The 20,055-nt window shown below is 40.1% G+C and overlaps 1 long non-coding RNA gene across 1 annotated transcript in view; it reads left to right on the top strand.

Annotated features, from left to right (window-relative positions):
* The first annotated feature begins 445 nt into the window (after positions 1-445).
* The window catches only part of LOC309646605, a 181,117-nt gene continuing 161,507 nt past the window's right edge, over positions 446-20,055 (top strand). Inside the window, exons 1-2 of the long non-coding RNA XR_014255460.1 lie at positions 446-1,103; positions 17,100-18,853. This is a non-coding gene — a long non-coding RNA (uncharacterized lncRNA). The remainder of the gene's footprint in view (positions 1,104-17,099; positions 18,854-20,055) is intronic.

Here is a 20,055-nt window from a genome sequence, read left to right as displayed (position 1 = left end):
CCTCCCCGCCTGGCGCCCTCTTCCCCTGCGCGTTCTGTGTTAGCGCCACGCGTGCCGATCATTCAGCCTCAACGAATGTGATGCGGGTTTTTCCAGATCCCAATACGAAAGTCACGAATCCTTTCTAACAACAACCAGGGCCCAGTGGTCCAGACGCATCCAGACCCTGTGATGACACCAGGTGACACTGAAGGCAAAGTGGATCCAGACCCAGGGTTTTCTGCTGCTAACTTCAGAGTCTTGTTGGTTTCCATGGTAACAGATGCTGGTTTGGCAAAAACATGATACACTAATTTTCTTTCTTTTTTTAATGGGAAAGATTGCTGAGCCCTGACACCAGGTGACACTGAAGGCAAAGTGGATCCAGACCCAGGGTTTTCTGCTACTAACTTCAGAGTCTTGTAGGTTTCCATGGTAACAGATGCTGGTTTGGCAAAAACATGATACACTAATTTTCTTTCTTTTTTTAATGGGAAAGATTGCTGAGCCCTGACACCAGGTGACACTGAAGGCAAAGTGGATCCAGACCCAGGGTTTTCTGCTACTAACTTCAGAGTCTTGTAGGTTTCCATGGTAACAGATGCTGGTTTGGCAAAAACATGATACACTAATTTTCTTTCTTTTTTTAATGCGAAAGATTGCTGAGCCCTGACCTGGACAGTTTTACTGGCGAAGGACACAAAAGAAGCTGCTGGCAGGCGAAGGAGCCGCCTGGGTTCTTCTTCTGGTGGGGCTTGCTCTGCTCTTCCAGCCTGCCCCCAGATTGCAGGTTGCTACCTTGTTTCCAAAAGCCAGTGGCAAGCAAGACTCACTTACAGAGAACAAACTAGTGGTTACCAGTGGTGGCGGGAGGGGCAATTTAGGGGAGGGGTGGGAGGAGCAAACTACTGGGTGTACGACCGGCTGCCAGGAGGTATTGTATAATACGGGGAGAAGCTCAAGCAGCAAACATGAAACAAAGCCCAAATAACGTAAGGAATCGCACACACTAAATTTTGTGATCCAGACTCCGGGTACTAAAAGCGTTTGAAGAAGGAAGAGATCTACAGGGGATATTAAAGAAGATGTACAGAAATTGTGACAAGCTGAGGCTGGATAAATGGGTACGATTTGGGAAATGGCTCAGGAGGAAGAAAGGTATTACCCGTGAAAGAAGTCACCTCAGAGAAAGCCCAGAAGTATAAATGAACATGGTGCACTTACGTGTGGGTAGAATATAGTTGGACCAGAAGGAAAGGCATATATTGGGGAATTTAGAAATTAAAGTGGGCAGTGGTGAAACAAAAAAAAGAGCTCATGAAACAAACAGTGGTTTAGTATGATGCTAGCTTTTATTTGGAGGAAATACTCTTTAAGGTTATAAAGCAAAGAAATGACTTGGTTAAAGGGATATTTATGAAAGAGTAGACTGACAGTAGCAAGGAGGTTGGATTTACACGGACATAGCCTAGAGTTAGGAAGGGCAGCTATTAGACAGCCCAGAAGATCCAGAATTGAGGGGATGAGGGCTTAGAGTAAGGCAGTGGCAGTGGTGATGGGCAGGAAGGGACACTAAGAGTGACATGGGTGGATGAGGTAACCAATTACATGGGGTAGAGTGGGAAATCTGCAGTGAAAATGATAAATTTTTGAGGGTTTCTGATGAAGGGCAGATGGTGTTTTTATGGTCAGAAGGCAGCTTGTTTGAGAAAAAGTTAATTTGAGGACATTAATTTTAAGGGGCTTAGCGTTCCCCTTCCTTGTTTAGTGATTTACGTCATAGAAGCAAAGAATTAATTTAGTACTTATTTTTGTGAGAAGCTATTCTAAGTGATAAGTTAAAATAACTGGCCCTTCTTCCCTAAAGGCTTACTTAAAGTTTGTATTATAATATATATATGCACAGAGATCATTAGTGAGAAGAGAGAATAATACAGAGGTAAAATACATAAATAAAATTTTATAACAAGTGCCAGTGAAGTTTTCAGTGTTTATATTGGGAGGGGAAGTGAGAAGACACTGAATTTCTGCTTCACATAGTATTATATCTAAATTTTGCCTAATTGTAAGCCTATTTTTTTTACTAATAGGTAATAAATATTCATTATAGAAACTTTAGAAAATACTTATGTATTTTATTTAATAAGGGATTATTCACTATACTATTTAGCAATCTAGTTTTCTGCTTGATAAAATGGAATTGATTATTTTTTAATTATTAAATAATCTTCTCTGGCATTTTTAGTGACTTTATAAGATCCTGTTATACTGATGCCTTATAATTTTTGCCAAGTATTGTATAGTTGGATGTTTAACTTACTGCTAATCTTTTGTCATTTCAAATAATGCAAAGAACATTCTGACAGCTTAATCTTTGAATATATGCATGAATATTCCCTTAGGATAAGTTTCTGGAAATGGAATGCTATACAAATTTTAAGAGTTATAGTGCCAAATTTCTCTCTTGAGAACTGGAATTATCTTTGCCAATGTAATAGGCAAAAATGTCATCTCATTTTTGAACTTGACTTTATCACATATTTAAAGGTACTTAGTATTTTTTTTTCTTTTTGAGTTATCTGTTCTTGTTTTTTGTCCATTTTGGGGGGATTTTTTTGTCCTTTTATTGTTTTGTAGAAGTTTTTTTTTTTTATCTATTAAGGGTATTAGGAGTATATATGTTGCAAACTTTTTTAAAAATTTTACCTCTAATTTTATTTTATTTTATTTTTTTCTAATTTTATTTTAAATATTTTTTTTTACCAAATTTCTCCACACAATAGTGCATGAGTTTCTGTGAATGAAAGGATAGAGGGAAGCAGGGATAGGAGACACGAAACTAAATGAGATTATTCTATATTTTTTTGGTAAAGGTTTTTATCTTGGTGGGAGAAAAGTTCCATGCAAATTGTGATAGGAAATCAACATGAGATGAAAATTTTACCTATTTCATTCACTAGCAAATATTGTTCTATTACACTTTAACAAGAAAATCACAAACATTTGTGATTCTGATGTTCCTAGTAGATTTCAGTCCCTTCTTAGTCTTTCCATGACATTTGTTTTTGCTTTTTTTCTTCAAAAGTATTTTGATCAATGTCTAGTCATGGGCTAGTTTAGTCTCACCTGAGTTTCATCTTTACTTGTTATATAATTTACCCTACTATCATTCATGCAAGATTAGTTAGCTATTCTAGGGTCTGTGGAAAGCGAAAGAAAAATGAGCTCATGAAATAAAATCTGGGAAATCCAAACTAACAATAATCAGTTGATGAGCAATACAAATTTAGCTAAATTTTACTTTTACTGTACATCAAAATAATATGAACAAAACTATACCCTTAATAATCAGAGATTAAAGTTTATCCCTAAACTTTCTTTCTTTTCTTCACTTCATTTTAATGAGATTAAACAAAATCTTCTTTAAACTTTAATCTTGCTCAGTTTAAGCCACTCCTGGTTAAGCAAATGTCATACATTTCATTTACAGGATTGCTTTTTCCCAGACACTTCACAGTTACACACTGAAATAGAAGCAGAAATGCTGTGTTGGTGCCTGCAATTTGTGTGCTGTCTGATGATCTTCTCTCCCTACTTTTAGTGGATTGTCTTTTTCCTAAACTCTTCTTAAAACCACTGTGGACTTATGTACCCCCAAACTCTTCCAGAAACAAGGAATGCTTCTAATAAAAACAAAATATGTGGTTTATAATCTCTTTTAAGAACATGAAATGCATAATCTTTGCCATAGGTTTATATTAAAGTTACGTGTTCAGAGTATTCCAACATCAAGTCCAAATACGGACTTGATTTTCCATACTCGGCCCTGAAGTGAGGGAAAATTGACCATTTCCTACTGTTCCACACTCACTGAGCCTTCTCCTGAACAACCTCTAAGCTAAGGTCACAAGAGGATGAGTTTTAGCAAAACTATTCTTTAGGATTGGATTGTTTGAGACTTGTGTGCGGTGTAAGAAAATATCTTTCCTTAGAACGATATACTCTCTTTGGTGGCCCTGGAAGTCCAGCTGCCCATGTAGGAATGAACAGGAACGAACAAATTTCATCTGGAGCAAATTATAGACACATTTATTTCTTAATTAGAAAATGCATAATTGCGACAAATCATGTGACTGTAGGCAGAGATTTTTTTTGCACCAGTAATTTTGCTTTAAATCATTCTTCAAATCTATTAGTCCAATAAATGTGACGAAAGTGTATGGAAATCCCAGGTGCTTAGACTGACTGTCAGCCCATTCCTCTCATGGAAAGGACGCTGCTTCCTAGCTCTACACATCAGAAGAACACATTTCCTGCAGAAGTTCAATATTCTAGTCTGAATACTGGCCCTTGTAATTTGACGAAAGATTATAAAACTAGATGTTGAGAGCTACTTAGAATGGTTCTCAGTGGTGTCTGGCTTTTAATCCTGTCTCCATGGATTCTATTCTGTGGTTATCCAAGGCACCCAATGTTATTGATAACTGGGATAATAGAGATAAAAGCTTGAAATTAAAAGACTGAAATCCAATTCTGTTACTAACTATGTAACCTTAAGCAAGTCCTTAATCTCTCAGAACTTCATTAATAAAATAAGGATAATTGTATTTAATTTTTAGATGGCTAGAATTGTTAGAAAAATTTTAAAGGTATTATCACACTTAGGGCAGTGTTTGATACCTAACAGAAATTCAGTCAATGCTTCACGAAGAAATTGGCTTCATTCATTCATTCAATAAATATTTATGGTGGGTCTACCTGGGGCCAGGATCTTATCTAATTATTTGGGATAAGTCAGTAAATAAAATAACAAAGTCCCTGCTCTGTTGAGGTTTATGTGTCTGAGTGTGTGTATGTGTGTTGTTTCCCTACATAATTAGCAAGTAAACATATGAGTAAGTTATTAGGTAGTGGTTTATGCTATTTTGAAAAAAACTGAAGAAATCTAAGAGAAGTAGAGAGTGACAAAAATAGGGTATATTTTTTAAGATACAGAGGAGTCCTCCAGGATAATGTGAGATTTTGGTAGAGGTCCAGATGAAATGAACCATATGTATATCGTAAGCGTGCTTGTTTGGGGAAAAGAAAGAGGCCAATGGGCCTGGGATGAAAAGACAAAGAAAGTCTCGGAAGGAAATGAGATCAAAGAGGATGTGGTGGGTAGGGTTAATACAGATTATAGAGTCTCACAGGTTGTTTTAAAGATTTTGGTTTTTACTTGAGCAATAATTTCAGGCAGTGGAGCGATGTGATATGATTTACGTTTTAAAAGGAACATTTTTGGGCTTCCCTGGTGGCGCAGTGGTTGGGAATTTGCCTGCCAATGCAGGGGACACGGGTTCGAGCCCTGGTCTGGGAAAATCCCACATGCCATGGAGCGGCTGGGCCCGTGAGCCACAATTACTGAGCCTGCGCGTCTGGAGCCTGTGCTCCGCAACAAGAGAGGCCGCGATAGTGAGAGGCCCGTGCACCGCGATGAAGAGTGGCCCCCGCTTGCCACAACTAGAGAAAGCCCTCACACAGAAACGAAGACCCAACACAGCCAAAAATAAATAAATAAATTAAAATTTAAAAAATAAATAAATAAAAGGAACATTTTTGCTGCTACATAGTAGACTGTACAAGAGTGGGAATTAAAATTCAACAGGTCAGTTAGGAGGCTGCTGTAATGGGGAAGGTAACATATAACTATGGCTTGGACCAGAATAGTAGCATTGTAGGTGGTGGTTAGTAATCAGATTCAGATATATTTCTAAAGGCGTGGTAAGGGTGACTCCTATGTTTTTAGCTTTGAGTAATTGTAAGAATGGGGATTCATATACTAATATGACAAAAACATAGTACGAACACATTTTGGAGGGAAAATAAATAATTTGATTTTATAATGTTACATTTGAAATGCCTTCATTAATTTGGCTAAGAGGAGGGTTCAGGACTAAAGATAGGAAATTGGGAGTAGTAAGCATATAGATGGATTGGGCAGACCAGAGAGGAGGTCGGAATTTTGAAGCCCTAAACTTCTCAGGATCTGGAAGATGAGAAAGAATCCAGCAAAGGAAGCAGAGACAGGATAAGAAATAAGAAATAGTCATGTCCTGGGTGCCAGGTGAAGATGTGTTTCAAGGAGAGAGTGGCTAAATGTATTGAACATTACTGATATGCCAAGTCAAATGAAGACTGATAATTGACCTCACCACCAACCAATCAGAATAATGTCCATGAGTTGATCATGCACCCTGAGACCCTGTCCCTCTCCTTGGCTTTAAAACCCCTTCCCCAAAAGCCATTGAGGAGTTTTGGGTCTTTCGAGCATTAGCTGCTGTAATCCTTGTTTGGTGCCTTGCAATAAATGCTGTACTTTCCTTCCCCACAATCTGGCATCAGTAGATTGGCTTTGCTGTGCATTGGTTGAGCAGACCCAGGTTTGTTCGGTAACGTAATGATGACTCGATATAAATGAAACATGGGTTTGTGTCCATAAACATGGAGACATTAACTTCTAAAACTCAACACCCGTCCTGAGACAGATAACAGAGACAGTCAGAACAGTAGTACGGCTTCTTACACAAAGCCAAGATTAAATGCAATGCTGCGTCCGTAGAGACCGTTAAAATTAGCATCAAATTAAGAAGGGTTGGTATCATCACTGTTTTTTAAACATTAGCTTGGATGTTCTGTCTTCTATAATAAGACATGGAACAGAAATAAGTACATATTGGCAAGGAAGAAAACTGACCACTTTGTAGTTAAAAGCATACTTAATTTTTTATGACTAAAATATCAAAGCAATCACTTGAAAATGAAAAAAATGAAACGTGAATAAAGTGATTAACATATAAAAATCAAAGGTATTATTGTATGTCAGGAATGACTAATGAGAAAATGTAACAAAAGTTTAAAAGATACACTTCAATGTAGCGACAACACATCAAGTATTTGCATATTGGTAACCACTTCCTGGATCCCTTGCAGAACACTGTGTGAGGTATATTGGAAAGTGATACCACTCTTTGCAATTTATATTGAGTCATTAAAATATTCATGCCCATTTATTATACTAATTCTACGTCTGGGAATTTGCCCTGAGGGAGTAATCCAAAATGTACGAAATGTTATATACAGAAAAGTTTCCAGTTCCCTAAGAATAAAGTAAGAAATTTTCAAAATTCTCAGAAGTCGGGGAATAATTAAGCAAATATGGTTCATTCTTATGATGGAATATAATCTGATTATTAAACACGATGCTTATAACGATTCTTGTGTAAAGTGAAAAAGCATGCTATATTTTTGTTACAGTTTTAGTAAAAGTATATAAAATATTATTGGGAAAGTATTGGAGGGGAAAAAAAGCTTTAGATGGGTAACTGATAATTCTATCATGCTAACACAATAAGCAGTTTTCTCCTAATTTCCAAAATGTCTATAATTGCTTTTATCTTAAAAAATGGAAACATACATATTTTTATTTATTTATCTGATTCATGTTTTAAAGTAACAGTACTGGAAATATTAACTTTTTTATTTTACTCTTTTTTATATCCTGCTACTACCTGAAAAATTTGGGTTAGAGTTTGTTATTTCTTTGTGTGTGTGTGTGTGTGTGTGTATGATATTTAAAAATATCTTCATTACGTTTTACACAAGTAATAGAGTAAAGCAATCTGCTTGTAAATATAGTGACCAGCACAGAAAATACAGTTTGTGAGGAGTGAGACCTCTCTTCATCATACCCTTCTCTTGCCTTTGGCAGTAGCATGTTTTGCCTCAGAAGTTAACCGATTAATGCATATCATTCCAAACATTTCTGTGAACTTATTTAAATTATTCCAGTGCATATAAAAATAAACTGCATTGTATTATGCTGTACGAATTTTTTCCCTCTCAATATTGCAATGTTTTCTGGATAGCTTTCTCTCTCAGCACCAGCCATTTGACCTCATTCCTCTAACTGCTAGACCTCGGGAGAAGCAACTTCAGCGAAACCCTGATTAATGAACTGGTGGCGAAGCAATTAAATTCTCCTTACCACTAGTGATTATGGTTAAATCTGCGGATTTCTTCCAGAATTTCTACCAGTTTTTCTGTCACGTATTGTTTCCTGACTCTCTTGTCTGCCTGATGGAGCGTGTCCTTTACTATGTGAAAGACCTCTTACAACTGCATTTCGCTGCTGTTTGATTTACCAGCCTTTCCTGGGTTCTGTGCCTTCCTCTCCTCCTCTTCCTCCTCTCTCTTGTCTATTCTTGATTTTGCACGTTCTAAACTGTTCAAATACTAGTTGAACTGAGCATACCTTTCTATTTTCAGAATGTTTTTCTTCTAACTTTTACTCATTCAACAAATCCTTACTGAGGCTTTAGTAAGTGCCTAGGTCATCATCAAACCCACTTTTGTTACTACAGTTACTCATCTTAAAGGAGTTCAGAGTTGCTGTTAGTAGGAAGGGCAATTAACCAGCATAGTATTTCTGGTTAGTTGAAATATATGCCTATTTTAGGATTAGGTGAAAACCAGTTTTTATTTCAAATTTTGCTATTGAAAAAAATTCCCTAAGTATGGTAGAGTTGGCATGGGTCTGGAATTATTGGAAGGCTTTGGATTCTGGCGAACTAAGGTTTATCATAAATAATAATTTCAAATCTTTTATTGTTAAGAGCCTCTTGAAACCACATAATTCAATACCTCTTCTTTCGTTCAGATATTCTTCTCTCATCTAGCAGTTGTGTTTACTGATACTGATGGTGAATTGTTTAACCTTTTGAAACCATTTTTTGTAATTCTAGGGTGATATTTGCACGTCCCTGGCTTTTTTAAAAAATAAACTATACAAAGCTTATTCCAGAATGTTAGTAAATGGGAAAAAGCAAGGAGCTGAGGGCAGACCAGCATTTTTACTAATTTGGGGGCCATTTAAAATTACAGTTTATACTGCAAACAGACTTCAAACCATTTGCTTATAAACACTGTAACATAAAAAAGTGAGCTTAACATTGCTTTAATATCTTATTTACTGCCATATTAGGAATGTCTTTCTAAAAGATCAATTTTACTGGCTTTGAACTAGACTAGAGACATTAAAGCCCATTGGGGAAAATAGCTTCCATTAAGAGCAACAAGAAAAACATCATGGAACACAGTGTAGTATAGAAATAATTCAGAAATTCGCAGCCAATTAAGATCCTTATGAGTTACTTCAAAGATTCAGTAGGGTTCCTGAAGAAGACAGATTTTAAACCTTTATTAGGAATCCTGGGCAGGTCTACTAGGGGGTTTATTATGTTTTCTAGTCTTCGGGGGAGTAGGAGAAAGAATATATCATTTACACGATTATGAAGTACTGACAGTGAAATCCATGCATCCTAACTCAAAATATCACCTTGAACAATTTGCTTCATTTTTCACTGTGGAGTTTTTTCTTCAGAAAGTAATGGGAAACGATGTGGTTTTGCCATAGAAAAGGAAAAGAATTGACGCAGCCTCTGCAAAGTCAGCACCACCTTTGAGCAGGCAGAGTGTGGAGAAGGCTCGGGCAGCAGCGGGGAAAGCTGCGCAGGCAGCTGGTCTTAGAGGAAGTAATTTCGGAAGTCTCTTCTGCCGCCGTGGTCCAGATGGGGTCCTCTGGCTACCTTTCACCAGAAAGAGGAGAAGGATACTTTTGGAGCATATGTTTGTTTGATTGCTGTGAAAAAGGCAAGACTCCCTTGAAATATTTCTTAACCGGTAACTGCGCATCTAGTTTCATAAAGGCCGTGTTGAAATGAGAAGAAAATGCTATTTAGAGCATCCACCAACTTGGCAATGAGGGGTGTGAAGTTGCTGCAGCCGTGGAGGGGAAGATGTGTCCCAGAGGCCCCAGCTCTGTCATGGGTGGTGCAGCACAGTTATTTATCCTAAGTCCACCATAGTTACCACATTGATAAAAGCCTGACAGTGTGAGCTGGTTTGGCCCCTTCATCAGAAACTGGGGTAAGAGTGCGACAGCAGAGCCATCAGTGTGTGAAGACTGCAGGAGGAGGGGACTGCCCTTTCGTGGACCTCCAGGGCCAGCACATGAGGACGTCGAGAGCTCAGGACTGGAGATGGGGATTTAGAAGTAGGTGGGACCCTGTTGGTTAGGGTCCCCATTTCACAGGTGAGAAAACTGAGGTTTATAACCTGCCCACTGTCACACAACCAGGAGGTGTCAGAAATAGATTCGTATTGTGACAGTCGGGTTGCAGGGCCTAAGCTCTTCACCAGTCTCAATGATTCCTGTCGGTCAAAGTATCCAGACTCTTGACAATACGAGGGCAGGAACTCTGTCATTTACTTTTTGTAAAGTACTAGTATACTGGGATGAACTATAGGATTCCTAAAGAGGTAATAAACATCTCTAACTGAAAAAAGATTAAGCTAACAGAAAGAAAAGAAAGAAAGAAAGGAAGGAAGGAAGGAAGAAAGGAGGAAAGGAAGGAAGGAAGGAAAGAAGGAAGGAAGGGAGAAAGGAAGGAAGGAAGGAAGGGAGGGAGGGAGAAAGGAAGAAAAAAAGAAAACAGAAAGGAGACAAAAGTCTGGTCAGTGCGCACGGTGGTGGAGAGACCACGCGCTTTGCTGAGTGCACGTGGGGTGCCGTGTCCTGCACCGCCTCCACCCATGGACCCCGAGGAAGGCGGACAGAGTCGAGCAGCTGTGAACTCTGACGGCTCCTGCCGGATAGGCTGGGTGAGCTGTAAAGCACATTGCGCGTTCGTGAGAGCCTTTCAAGCACAGGCTAAGCGGTTCCTAATCAAGAAAACAAATAATCATGCACATTATAAGTCCTAGCTTTTTAAAATAAAGAAGCCATTGCTAAAAGATGGCTTGGATGTGTTGGATACCAAAAGATGTATTGGATACAGATCCAATAAAACTCTGCTCAAATGATGTGAACAAGTCTTTTGTAGGAAGTCTGTGCCTACTTATATTTGTGAATCAGTTATCATGTGTCCCTCAGGAGACAAAACAATCATTCCGTGTGCTGAACGTCACCGTGGGGGGCCAGGTTTGCTGCCAGAGGCTGGTGTGTGCAGTTGATGGCACATTTGGCCATCCTCACAATCAAATAAAGATTCTCTGTTTCCAGGATCTCCTGATGCTCTGGGTAACCGTCTGAGGCATAATGACCGCTGAATGGTCACCTGTGATTTCAAGTAGACTCTGGGACCCTAAGTCCCACCTGATTTAGAGCAGGCATGGGACACACTTAACAAAAAAGCAAGTGAGCAGGAAACTCTTGGCACTTTTGCTTTAGGCAAAATTACAACCTCATTTTGATCCTGAGTCATTAAGCCAGTGGCATATGTCTTATTAAAATCATCCCTGTGGTTGCTTCCATGTCTTGGCTATTGTAAACAGTGCTTCAATGAACACTGGGGTGCACGTATACTTTTGGACCGTGTTTTTCTCCAGATATATGCCCAGGAGTGGGAGTGCTGGATCATACGGTAGTTCTACTTTTAGTTTTTTAAGGAGCCTCCATACTGTTCTCCATAGAGGCTGTACCAATTTACATTCCCACCCACAGTGTAGGAAGGTCCCCTTTTCTCCACACCCTCTCCAGCATTTATTGTTTGTGGAGTTTTTGATGATGGCCATTCTGACTGGTGTTCCCTACCCAGACCCTGGATTCAGAGGTATTTGAATGTGAAAACCCCAGGGCAGAAACATGCCTTTTTTGGTGTTTTGTACCCTCAGGACTAAGTGCTGTCTTGTTTCACCGTGGGTGTAAATGGAATGCAGATCCATGAATTTGAATGACTGGCTCACTCACTGGCAGAAGGAATGGATAGAACAGAGGGACATTGTTTCTGTCTCTAGCCATCCTTCCCACCTTCACAGCCCATTGGAGAGGAGCGGAGAAACTATTAATTCTCATGTAGGTCCCCAGAGAAAGGTAGCTAACAAAGAACCTTAGGCTTGTAGCGAAAGGAAGGTCTCATTTTCCACACTGTTTGCTGAAACAGTACAGTTTGTGAGAGTTCATTTTTCCCAGATGCCTCCCTTTACGCTGAAGCCAGCAATAGGAATATAAATGCCTTTCCCTAAGTCACTTAGCTTGTTAGGGGAGGGAGGGCCAAACCTCTCCCTGGGAGGAGAGCTCGAGGCTGCATTAGAGCAGAGCTAGAATTCAGCACCCAGGCTGCTCAGGTTAGAGGTCACAGACCGTGTTTCTTTCTTTTTCTTTTTCCTTTTTTTCAATTTTTATTGGGGTATAGTTGATTTACAACATTATATTAATTTCAGGTGTACAGCAAAGTGAATCAGTTATACATACATATATATCCACTTTTTTAGAGTCTTTCTCCAAATTGGGAGATTGGGATTGACATATACACACTACTATATATAAAATAGATAACTAATAAGGACCTACCGTATAGCACAGGGAACTCTACTCAATACTCTGTAATGGTCTATATGGGAACAGACCGTATTTCTTAGGATGGAAATCAAGTGTATCCATTTCACATTCTTAGCGTTTAAAATCAAGTCCTAATCTGGTGCTATCTCCACACTGCCAAAGTGAATTTAATATAACCCTTTTCTGTTTTTACTATACGCAACTGGTTAAATAGGGAAAAGTATATCTCCCCCATCCCCCAAATTACCTACAAACTGTTACCTTCTGTGGCCTCAGGACGGCACTAAGTACACGCCTGGATTATCGTCTTATGTTCCATACGTGACCCTCTTTGCTCCTCAACATGAGGAAATTAATTTACACTCGGTGAGCTAAGAATTGTGTCGTTGGCTTGGAATAATCCATTCCTAGCTCTCCCGTGTGCCATGGAGATCTAATTTCAATTAATCATTTCCTTATTTAGGGGAGTCTCATCTCTGGTTGAACTCATTCACTGAATTCTACATTTTGTTTGTTGTATTTTTCAATTTTAGTGTTTTTCTTTTCAAAATCTAGTGTGTCACTTTTTAGTTTCTGGTGCCATGTTAAATGTTCTGTTTTTAAAGTTTTTCTTTTAACATTTTGGCGTATCTGTTTTTTAGTCTGTGTATGGTAACTCCATATTTCAAGTATCGTGGATGTGTTTTTGTCTCTTGTTGCAGCTATTATGGTTCACGGTGCCTTGTTTATTTCTGGACCTGGTTGTCTTTGACTGTGGGCTGGTCCTTGTAATTTTAAAATGTTGTAGGGACAATTTTAGGTCAGGATTGTAGTATCTTCTTCCTGAAATTATTTTATTTGCTCTGCCATGCATTAGAGGTGCTACTATGTGAGATTCCAAATTTAAGGCTTGAGATTTTCTAGACCACAAAAGAGTTGACACGCTGCTCCCCAAATCCACAGTTTATCCTCCTATGAAGATGTAGCCCCTCCCTCAGGATTCCTGTTTAAATGCAGATTGCTTTATTAGCATCTTTATCTTTGGCAAAAGCCAGCCTTTGGCTTTTATCCCCTTATCTAATGAAGCCACTAAAATTGTGGTTCAGTTTCCTAATGGCTTCGTCAAATTGGCAAATTCTCCTAGGGCAAAACTGCCTAAGACAGCTGGACTCACCTTTGGGGGTTCTCACCTACTCTTCGATTTCTCAGATTAATTCCTCACTATCTTGTTAGTCTTCTGATGATTTTAAGAACATTTTTCATACTTCATTAATCATTTTTTGTTGTTTCCAGTGGGAGGGTTCATCCTAATTACTTACATTGCCATTTCTGAAATCAAAAGCCCAGGACTGAGTTTCTTAAAAGTACTTGAAAATGGAATGATTTACATTTTGAGCTAATTTTGAGCTACATTCGGTAGAATGATTTGATTATTTCTATAAGAAGATTTCTCCCTCTTTCCATTCTTTTTATTTTTCTCTTCTTTTGTATTTGTGACGGTGATTTCTGAAAATTAATGTTCACATTTAACTCCGTTACTTTCTTCATTTATTTTAAAGCTATACCCGTGTTTGTGTAATACCAAACAATTCTGCTTATTTTAACAAATAACAAAATGTGCATTTAAAAATAGCAACAAATGATCTTAAGTATCAGTATAACCTTTGAAAAAGAGCTCCTTCTTCCTAATGATGAGCACTTCATTCCAAAAGAATCTAAAACGAAGTATTAGGAAACAATTTATCTTAGTTTCAAAGAATTTCATATTTTCTTGTATCGACTTGACCCAACATTTATCATGGACATTTTCTTATTGCTGGTGTTGATCAATCTTTTTTGTTGCGGTTTAAAGACTTATTGCACCTGTCTGGTTGTGTTGCAATGTCTTCGCCACCATGTTCACTGTCTCTGTTGAGGTGTGTGAGCAGTTTGTTGTTTATGAGGAAACAAGACATAACTCTCTGCATTCTCTGGAAAAATACTTCTCTGGTCATGAGTTGAAGAGGAAAGTAAGACCAAAGGCTCTAGGCAGAGAGGAGACTGACATCAGAAAAAAGGGGCAGCAGTTTTAGTATAGGTGGAAATAGATGGAAATCACGAAGATCAGAAGATGTAAACTTCTTGGTCAGTTTTGATTAAGAACAGTTACTATTTGAACTAAAAAGCTAATGTAGTGTTCTTGGAAAAGCAAGTTGGGAAATAGCTCAGACTTACACACTAACCTGGTTAGATGTACAAACTGTTAAGTTCTGAATATGCTTTCTGTACTTGTAACCGCTTACCTGAATATAATTTTACCCTAATGATATATATTTTGTAAATTTGTTTCTGTTGCCTTCAAGATGGTTCAGCCATGTGTGTGTGTGTGTGTCTGTGTGTGTGTGTGTGTGTGTGTGTGTGTGTGTGTGTGTGTTACTTTCAGAAGGACTTATCACCAGGTGGAGTTAAGAAGATGAGCAGGAAGAAGCATGGTCCCAGAAGAGGCCCTAAACTCTGAAACATGTTCCCAAACCCCACTTCCCCAGAAATAATTGTGAACAGATAGATATAATATTCCTTTCTTTTCTTGCCCATTTTAAATGTGGGACAGTCTGGAAGTATCTGAACAGAACAAAATTTATCAAGAATAAATTGGAGCCTTATAACTGGAACAGAAATCATGTGGATAATACACAAAATAAGATGTGTGACGTATCAGCAGTATGTGTGAAAACACTGAGGGAAAAACTGAAGTCATTTAAATATCCACATAGTAGTAGTTAAATAAATCCTGGCATATACACACAGAGCAATACAAAGTGCACAAATAAGCATGTTTTCAAAGAATATGACGTGGGGACCTGAGAGCCTGTGCTAACACAGAACTCAGAAAATGTTCAGGATGGTCATCTTTATGAGGCTAGAGATGATTTTCATTTTCTTCATAATGCTTATGTTTACTAAGTTTTCTGTCATGATCATATACGTCTGTAATTATAGTGAATATTAAGCATTTGATATTGCTTATAAAGAACTTCCAGTGTTAACTGAGGGACCCACCCAGCTGTGGCAGAGGAGACAGCAGTGAGGGACAGATCCTGGGGCAGATGCCACTAACCATGATTCCGGCGCCCCATCCCAAATTCTTTCCACCTTCCTGTGGAGCCAAGAACTTCACTCTCTGCCTCCTGGGATTGTGCAGGGTTTCTGCCTTTTTTTTTTTTTTAACCATGCAGTGCCGTCCTGACTTGCTGTCTCTCCACCAAACTGCCCACTCTTAGCTTGTGCGTGTTGACCATGGCACACTTTGCTCTTCCCTCCCCAGGCTCCTAACCCGCACCGCCCGTATTTTCGGTCCTTGCTCACTTCTGCAACTTGTTCAAACCACCGAATGTGCACAGCACCCGCCTGAGTGTATTCAACCCCGCGCCCACCCTCCACCTGATGCTTGGCCAGCCTGCTTGGGTACAGACTCCACCATGCAGACGAAGGAAAAACAGACTGATGTGCGGGGAATTTTGTGGTCCTATTTAAACGGATAAGGGAAACTTACAAATAGCAGGCATGAACTGTCCAAGGCATAGAAGAAAGTCTCTTGAGAAACCACAGAGTGTAGCTGAGAAAATGCCGATCTGCTTTGGGTGAGCTGGCTTGGGCTTCGGAACTGTTGTGCAAGAGCCACGACATGTAAAAAAAGGTGCAGGAGAACTGACAGAGTTGGAGAAAACAAACTTATCATCAACCCCTCCTGACATTTGGGAGAAAATAAAAGAGCTAAGCGCGGAGCCTGCGGAGAGAAGGGACCACAGCTGCCGCTGATGTCTCTGCATCCCCTGCGCACGTTCCTGCTGGTCCCAGAAAAGCACTCTCTAGGGACTTCTGGGCACACGGGCCTTCTTCCCGTGGCCTCCTCAGGGCGGGGATTTTTACCTTTGAACATTTCTTTCATTTTTCCATGACATCGAAGCACAAGGATTGTCTTCAAGCCGGCACTTTAAATGCAAAACAAATTCTCATCCATCTTCAAAGGCCCAAAACCTTTGACGGGAGGTGACCATGGTCAAGTGCGAGGTTGCTCTGTGCAGGCCCCGGGCAGGAAGTCAGATGGCTGGGTTCTGTTGAAATGTCTACACCCACCACTAGCTTTGGTTATACCTCTTCAAATGCATTACATATGAATATATATATATATATATATATATATATATATATATATATATATAAAATGCAGATATATACATATAATATTTATGAATATATATTTACACTACATATATACCTGCATTATATATATCTACATTATATACTATATATTGATGTTATTATGAATTATTTTAAAAGGCACGCTATTGATAGGGGAGCGTAATATAGAACTGATTTTGGCAGTCTTTTTTTAATGACACAAGCTCTCTGAAGAAGATAAAAAGTTCACTAATGTTTCTTTGTGGATGAAAAATAAGCATTACAAATGGACATTAGTTGCATTGCCATTATAAACAAATTAAGGGCCGTAAATTAACTAGATAGTTTTCCTTGCACTGTGAAGCCTTCCACTCAATCTTTCTGCAAATCTCTTCATATTTAGCAAATACCATTACCTAATACAAACCTTTGCTGAGAGCTTGTTTGTTTGTTTGTTTTGAGTTCGTTTTAGAGTAATTAAGTGGATGAGCTGTATGGAACACTTCAGGGGGAAAAGCAGGCCAGTCAGGTTCTTAAGGATGCCCTCAAAGTAGAGCATCGTTTCAGTGCAGAATCCTAACGGGATTTTGTTTTCCTGTAGACGTACCGGAAGAAACCACCTGGAAATGACCCCTGGAGCGGTGCTCAGTTTTGACTTCCATTTGGTGAGTACCTAATTGATTATTAGATGCCAATTTCACTACCTGAAGGAAGTATAGAGCACGCAGTTTTTAAAAAAATTTAAATTGCAAAATATGTCACAATAAAGAAGAGTTTATAAACTGAAATAAAGCCAACACCTGGGTGCCCACTGCCCAGGGTAGATGTGGCAGCACCAGTGGCTCAGAAATCTCCTCTGGGTTCCTCCTCACTGCATTCCCATCTGGCCCCCCGGCACGTTAACCACTACCTGTCTCTGGTTTTAATGAATCCCTTGCTTTTTAAAACACATTTTAAACCCTATGTATGATCTCCAAACAACATGTTTGTAATAATCACAAATCTGGCTTTGTAAGCAAGAGGCAGTTTGGCCAGGATCAGATGCCAATGGGAGGAGAAATGAACTGTGGCAAGCACGTGGGGCCACAGGGCCTCCGTGTCTGGAGGGTGAGAGGGACGCTGGCCCAGGAAGCCCGCAGGCAGATCCTAGGTGTGTCCTGGGAGCTCTGGGCAGATCCTAGGTGTGTCCTGGGAGCTCTGGGCTCCTGCAGTGGAACAGCGTGCCCACTGCGGGGACGGGCAGCGGGCAGGACGCTGAGGAGGGGGGGCTGCTGGGTGTGTCCTGCTCGTCGTGGCCTCCTCCACCGATCTGGTGCCATCACAGCAGAGCCTGGGCGAGTAAAAGGAGGGCCGGCAGGTGCCCCGGCAGCCGGGCGTGACGGCAGAGCACCCGTGCCCCCTGGCGCCCCAGCCTCCATCAGGCTGGGTGGACTCTATGTCGGGCACAAGCTCCCATTCCGGACTTCCTCCCCGTCCTCCTGGGGATGCCTTGGCTTCTCTCCTGTGTTCAGTCTCCGGTTTCCTCCATCCCACATCTTTCTCTCTTGGTTTTTGCTCCCATTTTGTTGAACCACATCCTCTTTTCAAGAGAAGGTCCAAAGGTGAGGAAATGTTTGAGGGCTTGCAGGTTTGAAAATGTCTCTACTCAATCCTTATACTTCATTGATAGCTTGGATGTGGATTTCTAGGCTAGAATCTGTTCTCCTTCAGTGTTTTGATGGATCGCTCCACTGTATTCTTGTTTCCAGGCTTGCTGTTGGGGAATCCAAAGGGATTCTAACTCCTCATTCTTTCTGTATAAGTTGTTCCCCCAACCGCTGCTGGAAAATTGAAGAATTTTCTACTTGGCTCCAATATTGTGAAATTTCTTAATAATGTTTTTATGTGCTTGCTTTACCCATTTTGCTGGACATTTGGTTGGCCCTTTCAGTTACAGAAAAATTTCTTGAATTATTTCATCCATGATTTCTTCCAATGTATAGTCTCTGTTCTCTCTTTCTGGAACAACTCGTGTTTGAACATTGGACTGCCTGATCTGGTCCTCTGGTTTTCTCGTTTTTTCCTTTTTTTCAATTTTTCGTCTCTTTGTTCTACTTTATGGGAGAGTACTTCACGTTTATCCTCCAACTCTTTTATTGCCTTTTCATTTCGTGCTTTTACTTTTCAAGTGTTTTTCAAAATGCTCTTTACTGGTCTCTGAACAGTTCTCTGTATAATATCCTGGTCATGAGTGCTCTATCTTATTTTGCATCTCCGAGGATATCATCATTCTTTTCTTTTTTTTAATTAATTAATTTATTTTTATTTATTTTTGGCTGCGTTGGGTCTTCGTTGCTGTGCGTGGGCTTTTCTCTAGTTGCAGCGAGCTACTCTTGGTTGCGGTGTGCGGGCTTCTCATTGCGGTGGCTTCTCTTGTTGCGGAGCACGGGCTCTAGGCACACGGGCTTCAGTAGCTGTGGCACGTGGGCTCAGTAGTTGTGGCTCACAGGCCCTAGAGTGCAGGCTCAGTAGTTGTGGTGCACGGGCTTAGTTGCTCCGTGGCATGTGGGATGTTCCCGGACCAGGGCTCGAACCTATGTCCCCTGCATTGGCAGGCAGATTCCTAACCACTGCACCACCAGGGAAGCCCCGATATTCGTCATTCTTGGTGGTGTTTTCTTTCCCCTGCACCCTCTCTATTTCACCCAGCTGCTTTTCTCTGCTTGTTTCCATCTCCATTTTTCATGTAATAAGGTTTTTTTTTCTCATGAATTTGGTAGCTTTTGCCTTTCTGCTCGTGACTAAGAGGGAACTGAAAACTCACCAGCAGCTTTGCCTGTATGGCAGTGACTTACTAATTTTGAGCTGATTACAAGGCAATTTGGGTGGGCCATTGGCTAGATCTTTCCTGTTAAGAGTCTGCGGAAAAGACTCTTCAACTCTGGTGTCTAAAGCCTAAAAGCCTAGTGTCCTAGGAACCGAAGAGGGAAGAGAACTGGGCATTTTAATTCAGCTTTCAATACACAGATGATCCTTTAATCTCCTTGTTTCATCTGTTAGACTCAACCCGTTGTATTTGTGAAGCTTCACAATGTCAGATAGTCTTGGTTTAACCCTCGCTAGGGAATGAAGCTCTACAATCTTGCTTGGGTGAGGTTAGGGTGGTCTCCACAGGCACTGAGTGCTAGGCAATCCGGGGGCTGTCTGGACCACCTGGCACCAGAGAGCTGCACCCCCTACTCCTTATCCTAGTTCCAGAGGGAGCAGGTGTCATCAATTCCTGTATCTTTTCAGGGTTCTGATACATAAGTTGGATTCGATCTGGAGAGCTTGCATTAAGTTCTCCCGGGCTGCTAAGCCAGTTGCTGTGTGTCTATCTCTCTGTTGCTACCGGCTCTTACTGTGTCCTCCCCACCTTCACCATGCACGTCCTAAGTTGTGTGTGAATGTAGTTTAAAGGGGTTTCAGGAGGAAGCAAAATTGTGTGCATATGTTCAATTAACTATCTTAGCGTGGAAACTGCAGTCTTTATAATACCATTCACTTTATTTATGTCCTATATAAAATCATAGAATTTA

The sequence above is a fragment of the Balaenoptera physalus genome, assembly GCF_965194825.1.
Source record: "Balaenoptera physalus genome assembly, chromosome: 17".
In the NCBI taxonomy this organism is placed as follows: domain Eukaryota; kingdom Metazoa; phylum Chordata; class Mammalia; order Artiodactyla; family Balaenopteridae; genus Balaenoptera; species Balaenoptera physalus.
The sequence above is the reverse complement of the archived record's forward strand: the minus strand, read 5'-3'. Positions and strand labels throughout refer to the sequence as shown.